Below are 7,404 nucleotides of genomic sequence, written 5' to 3' on the forward strand. Positions count from 1 at the left end.
ACCTTTGAATTTAGTTATATTCTTCAGTAGTGATGGGATTTATTGTTCATTTATATTTATTTTTCAAATGTCTAACAGATCTACAAATGCAAATAAAAATATTTAGGAAGTGGAGATGGGGAGAAAAAGCATAAACAATGAGAAAATCTTACAGTCTGTTAATAGTAGGTCACTAAATAATTTACTGCAAAGTCGAGTGCTCAAAGTATAGAAAGGATTATAAGATACCATCTCTTTACTCCTAGGTACAAAATAGGATAGAAATTCTTCGATTTCATATATAGGATTGTTGGAAAGTCCAGATGAAGCAGGGGAAATATTCTTGCAAATTGATTAAGTTCTGCTCTGGATTTAAAATTGATGAGGTTCTCTGGGTCCTTACCAGAAACCTCATTTATGTATACAATATTTACAAATATGGAAAATCTCAAGTATGAAATTCAGAGTTCATTTCATCGAAATTTTTTATTCTGAATATTTTATTTTCCTAATTAAATAAGCAAAGTTAAACATGATCTCCAAAACTGTTACATAATTAGAAAATAATTAGAGCTGAATCATTAGAAAAGACTCTGATGCTGGGAAAGATTGAAGGCAGGAGGAGAAGGGAATGACAGAAGATGAGATGGCATCACCGACTCAATGGATATGAGTTTGAGCAAGCTCTGAGAGACGGTGAAGGACAGGGAAGCCTGGCATGCTACAGTCCATGGGGTCACAAAGAGTCAGGCAGGACTGAGCGACTAAACAACAAAGGTGTTCCAGGAAACTAAGCTATGTATTAAGGGCGTGGAAGTCTACTGAAGTATCATGAACTAATACTTGTAATTTAGAATAAGAAGAGCTTTAATGAAGAATTAACTGGAGGGGAGAATTGTGTTGGAAAAATTATACTTAGGAGGATATGTCATTATTTGGGTGCAGGATGATGATAGTTTGAATTGAATTGGTTATTATGTAGATACTGAAAACTGGTTTATTTAGAGAGGAAAAATTAATATGGTTATTCATTAACATAGCCCAATAAAGGAGGAAAAGGGACAATATTTGGGAGTGAAGATAAAGAAGTCACCTTCATCAGCTGTGCTTCTTTGAAATCTATAAATATGTGACGATCTTTTATACCTTTTCTTCTTTCTTCATTTCCTCATTTCTTTTTCTGTAACTCATAACTTGAATGTCATCTTTCTTGGCTAGTTTTTTTTTTTTTTAATTTAATGTTTTATCTAGATATGTTGTCTTTCATTAAAGTGACTCCAAAGTGTTAAAAACTGTATATAATAATGATAAAATGATTACTAGTTCAGAAATAATCACCAAAGACAAATTGCAGTCCAAGAAAATGATACCTTCAATATCATTGCTGATCTCAGAATTCTTATCCCAGTCAGGAATTAAAGATTTTAAAACTTAAACTAAAATTACCCAGCTATGAAGGCTGCTTAAATATTCACTTCAGTTTTTATCATGCTGTAGGAAAAAAAAAAAGATATCTGTTCTACAATGTGTTCTCAATGACATTGAAGAGAATTCTGAGGATGCGAGATCAAGGAAATTATTGAATTGTAGTTGTGCAGTATTCCCAGGGATCCACCAGGGCTGATCCTAGCAGATGGACAGATCATGCCAGCTGAGTTGTCTCAGGAGAAAAATCAGAAATGATGTGCTTATGGATATAAAAAGAATATTGATAACACTGATATCCAACACAGACATGGAACAGTAGGAGGTGAATAAAATAATATTCTAGAAAACTAAGTAAGTGGAACAAAAGGCAATTTACAATTTTCAATGAATCTATAAGTTTTATGAGAACAAACAAACGCTAAATGATTCAAATATAACTTGCAAAGAAGTGGTAAATATGATTATCAATCCCTGAAGCATATCTGAATAGGATCTTTCCTTTTAGATGGTGTAGAAGGTGATATTTTGAGTGTTGCTACAGTCTCTCTACTAAACAAACTGCTAACACTGGTAATCAGTTTTTGTTATGTGACCTCCTTCTTTCCTTCCCCAAATATAGATAACTGGACTGGGAATGTATGTGTGCATTCTTGTTTAATTGCTCAGTCATGTCTGATTCTTTGCAACCCCATGGACTCTAGCCCACTAGGTTCCTCTGTCCATGAAATTTGCCAGGAGTGGGTAGCCATTCCCTTCTCCAGTGGATCTTCCTGACCCAGGGATCAAACCTGGGTTTTCTGCATTGCATTCTTTACCATCCAAGCCACCAGGGGAGCCCTGGAATGTATATCAGAGCTAAACAAATCAACTTTCTTTTTTCCTGAGAATTTGACTAAGATCCAGCAAAAGCATAATTAAACCTTGTTTCAAATCAATGGTAGAACACCTTAGGTCTATCTATAACACTAACTGAATTTCCCAGATTTTTCTTTTTAATTTCCTACTTTTCCAAAACACAATTTGTCCATTAGCTTTGGATTATGGAGAATATACCAGGATGCTGCTACTACTGCTAAGTCACTTCAGTCATGTCCGACTCGGTGTGACCCCATAGACGTCAACCCACCAGGCTCCCCCACCCCTGAGATTCTCCAGACAAGAACACTGGAGAGGGTTGCTATTTCCTTCTCCAATGCAGGAAAGTGAAAAGTGAAAGTGAAGTCGCTCAGTCGTGTCTCTTAGTGACCCCATGGACTGCAACCCACCAGGCTCCTCCATCCATGGGATTTCCATGCAAGAGTACTGGAGTGGGATGCCATTGCCTTTTCCCATAAACCAGGATACTTCCAATTTATTCCCAAGTGTGCTTATAATTTATAAATTTTAGACGGTGATACTTAGTATTATTACTTTCAAAGGATTCCATTCAATTACCATTCTTTTTTTTTTTAATAACAAACTGTTTCTTGCTAAACAGGATAAGACTTACTTTCTTGTGAAAACAGATGAGCACATTAAAAGTAATATGGAAAAAAAATAAAAATAATATGGATGGGAAAAATAATTACATGAAAATAATCATCAAACTCTAAAGTGGTAACATGAGTAAAAGTTATCTTACAACAGTGAATATTTCCAGGGATAAAGAAAGATATTTCATTAATAAATGAGTCAATTAATCAAGAAAATATAACAGTCCTAAATGTGTGTACACTTAAACATAGCTTTGAAACACATGAGCAAAACTGACACAAGGGAAATTAGGAACAGATAAATCCAAAATGATAGTTGGCGATTTTAATACCTCTTTTTAAATAACTGACAGAATAAGTAAGCATAATTACTTAGTAAATATAGAAGATTTAAAGAATATCAATTAGTTACTTTAACTGGTGTATGTAGATTACTATACCCAGCAAAGGTAGACTACACTCTGAAAGAGCCAAGGGGAATTTACTAAGCTAGAACATATACTGGCTGTAAAACAAGTCTCAACAAATTAAAATAGATTGAGACTATACAATGTGAATTTTCTCCCCAAAGAAAATTAATTATTTCTCAATAACAAAAAACAGTAATTAAAAATATTGGAAAACTCCATAAATATGTGTAAAGTAAACAAACTCTTCTAAACATGCCTATGTCAAAGAATTGACAAGTTAAATTAGAAGATATTTTGTGCTCTCTTTGGCACAAAATTGGAATGATACAGAGAAGATTATCATGGTCCCTGTGTAAGGATGAAAATGCTTTGATTACATTGTAATAAAATATTATATCAACCAAAGCAATACATGGATGAAACTCTTGCTTTTGCATTTTCACATTAAAAAATAAAAACATCAAAAATCCATTACCTAAGCTTATAGCTTAAGAGTTAAATTAAAATCCATTTACTTAGAATTAAGGACAGTATAAAGAATTTTAAAAAATATATATAAAACGGATTTTTTTCTTTTTAACCCTATATTTTTTAAAATTTATTTTTAATTGAACAATAATTGCTTTAAAGTATTGTGTTGGTTTCTGTCAAACATGAACATGAACCAGCCATAAGTATAATTATGTTCCCTCCCTCTTAAAATTACCTCCCACATCCCTCGCCATCCCACACTTCTAGGTCGATACAGAGCTTTGGTTAGAGTTCACCGAGTCATACAGCAAATTCCCATTGGCTATCTGTTTTATATATGATAATGTATGAAAAAAAAAAGTGAAAGTGAAGTCACTCAGTCGTGTCGAAATCTTTGCGACCCCATAGACGGTAGCCTACCAGGCTCCTCAGTCCATGGAATTTTCCAGGCAAGAGTATTGGATTGGGTTTCCATTTCCTTCTCCAGGGGATCTTCCTGGCCCAGGGATCAAACCCTGGTCTCCTGCATTGCATGCAGACGCTTTACTATCTGAGCCACCAGGGAAGCCCATGATAATGTATGCTTCCATGTTACTCTCTCCATTCGTCCCAGCCTCTCCTTCCCTTCCCAGCCTATGTCCATATGTCTCTTCTCTATGTCTGTGTCTCCACTGTTGCCCTGCAAATAATTTTATCAGTACCATCTTCCTAGATCCCATATATATGCATTAATATATGATACTTTTCTCTTTCTGACATACTTCTTTCTGTATACTAGGCTCTAGGTTCATCTACCTCATTAGAACTGACTTAAATGTGTTCAAAAAAGGAGCTATTTTTAAAAGCAACTGGTTCTTACAAATAAAACTGAAATTGATAAAATTTCATAATATTTAAGGAAAATAAAGAAAACACACATTTTCAATAAGAACAATGAAAAGAGGGACTATATTTTCCACCATAGAAGATATAGCATTTTATTCTCATTGAAATAAACATTTACTCTTGATATCAGATTTGCCTTCCCTTCATGCAATGTTTCTATCATAACTATCTTCTGTGACTTTTTTAGAATGCCTTATCCATCATCATGCTATCCCACAAAGTACTGTTTCTGATCCAGTAACTCAATTCAATGTGCCATTCCCATGGAATTACTGGTCTAATCATGTTCCCTACCATTCTAAAATATCTGGCTTGACAGAATGGTGGGATAACCTTTTGATGTCTCAGTTATAGTTCCAGCTAGATCATAATCACGATGGTGTGATCACTCACATAGAACCAGATACCCTAGAATGTGGAGTCAAGTGGGCCTTAGAAGCATCACTATGAACAAAGCTAGTAGAAGTGATAGAAACCCAGGTGAGCTATTTCAATACCTAAAAGATAATGCTATGAAAGGGGTGCACTCAATATGCCAGCAAATTTGGAAAACTCTGCAGTGGCCACAGGGCTGGAAAAGTCAGCTTTCATTGCAATTCCAAACAAAGGCAATGCCAAAGAATGTTAAAAGTACCACACAATTGCACTTATCGCACATACTAGTAAAGTAGTGCTGAAAATTCTCCAAGCCATGCTTCAACAGTGTGTGAACTGTGAACTTCCAGATGTTCAAGCTGGATTTAGAAAAGGCATATAAACCAGAGATCAAATTGCCAACATCTGTTGGATCATAGAAATAAAAAGAGAATTCCAGAAAAACATTTATTTCTGCTTTATTGACTACACCAGATCCTTTGACTGTGTGGATCACAACAAACTGTGGAAAATTTTTAAAGAGATGGGAATACCAGACCACCTGACCTGCCCCTTGAGAAATCTGTATGCAGGTCAAGAAGCAGCAGTTAAAACAGGACATGGAACAACAGACTGGTTCAAGATGGGGAAAGGAGTATGTCAAGGCTGTAGATTGTCACCCTGCTTATTTAACTTATATGCAGAGTACATCATGAGAAATGCTGGACTGGGTGAAGCACAAACTGGAATCAACATTGCCAGGAGAGATATCAATAACCTCAGATATGCAGATGATACCATACTTATGGAAGAAAGTGAAGAAATAAAGAGCCTCTTGACGAAAGTGAAAGAGGAGAGTTAAAAAGTTAGCTTAACACTCAACATTCAGAAAACTAAGAGCATGGCATTTAGTCCCATCACTTCATGGCAAATAGATGGGAAACAGTGGCTGACTTTATTTTCTTGGGCTCCAAAATCACTGCAGATGGTGACTGCAGCCATGAAATTAAAAGACGCTTACTCCTTGGAAGGAAAGTTATGATCAACCTAGACAGCATATTAAAAAACAGAGACATTACTTTACCAACAAAGATCTGTGTAGTCAGTTATTATTTTTTTCCAGTAGTCATGTATGAATGTGAGAGTTGAACTATAAAGAAAGCTGAATGACGAAGAATTGATGGTTTTGAACCATGCCATTGGAGAAGACTCTTGAGAGTCCATTGGACAGCAAGGAGATCCAATCATTCAACCCTAAAGGAAATTGGTCCTGAATATTCATTGGAATGACTGATGCTGAAGCTGAAACTCCAATACTTTGGCCACATGATGCAAAGAACTGACTCATTTGAAAAGACCCTGATGCTGGGAAAGATTGAAGGTGGGAGGAGAAGGGGATGAAAGAGGATGACATAGTTGGATGGCATCACCGACTCAATGGACATGAGTTTGAGTAAACTCGGGAGTTGGTGATGGACAGGGAAGCCTGGAGTGCAGCAGTCTATGCGGTCACAAAGAGTTGGACACAATTGAGTGACTGAACTTGAACTTGAGATCATAATATCTTGCAGGGCTGAGGCAAGGTTCTCTAGAAGGTGTATGTACTTTGAATCAGCACCCAATATATGACACTTTTTCTCCTATAGCCAGGACTCAAGGGTTGAGGAATCATGAAGTGGAAATGGGAGTGGCACCACTCACTCTTAACCCTAGTGACCTTCCAGCAAAAATTTTGCTTCCCTGCCTATGATCTTATGCTCTGCTGGCCTAGCAGCCTCAGTCTCTAAGAGAGGAATACTTCTACAAGTAGACACAAAAATGATTTCATTAACTGAATTTAAGATTGTTGCCTGGTCACTGTGGATCCTTAATGCCTCTGAATCAACAAGCAAAGATGACAGCTACTGTGCTAGCTGGGGTGACTGATGAAGACTACCAAGGAACAATTAAACTGCTACTGCACTATGGAGGTAAGGACATACAAGTGATCCTTCAGAGCCTCTCTTAATATTACTAAACTGCTACGGATTGACTATTTGTGTTCCCCTAAAATTCATGTTGAAGCTCCAATCTCTAATGTGATATTTGGAGGTGAGGCCTCATAACTAATTTTTTTCTCTCTCTTTTTCCTATTAATAAGAATTTAATAACTAACAGATGTCCTCTACCAGAGCTATCATTGCTTGCTTGCTTGCTTGCTAAGTCTCTTCAGTTGTGTCCGACTCTGTGCAACCCCAGCAGCCCACCAGGCTCCCCGTCCCTGGGATTCTCCAGGCAAGAACACTGGAGTGGGTTGCCATTTCCTTCTCCAATGCATGAAAGTGAAAAGTGAACGTGAAGTCGCTCAGTTGTGACCGACTCTTAGTGACCACATGGACTGCAGCCCACCAGGCTCCTCCGTCCAT

At 36.7% G+C, this 7,404-nt stretch overlaps 1 non-coding gene across 1 annotated transcript; it reads left to right on the forward strand.

Annotated features, from left to right (window-relative positions):
* Positions 1 to 3,576: 3,576 nt before the first annotated feature.
* LOC133255105 (U6 spliceosomal RNA) lies at positions 3,577 to 3,682 on the forward strand. The gene has a single exon (XR_009738884.1). It is a non-coding gene; the product is annotated as a U6 spliceosomal RNA (small nuclear RNA).
* The last annotated feature ends 3,722 nt before the right edge of the window (positions 3,683 to 7,404 follow it).

This window comes from Bos javanicus, chromosome 1 (assembly GCF_032452875.1).
Source record: "Bos javanicus breed banteng chromosome 1, ARS-OSU_banteng_1.0, whole genome shotgun sequence".
NCBI classification, from domain to species: domain Eukaryota; kingdom Metazoa; phylum Chordata; class Mammalia; order Artiodactyla; family Bovidae; genus Bos; species Bos javanicus.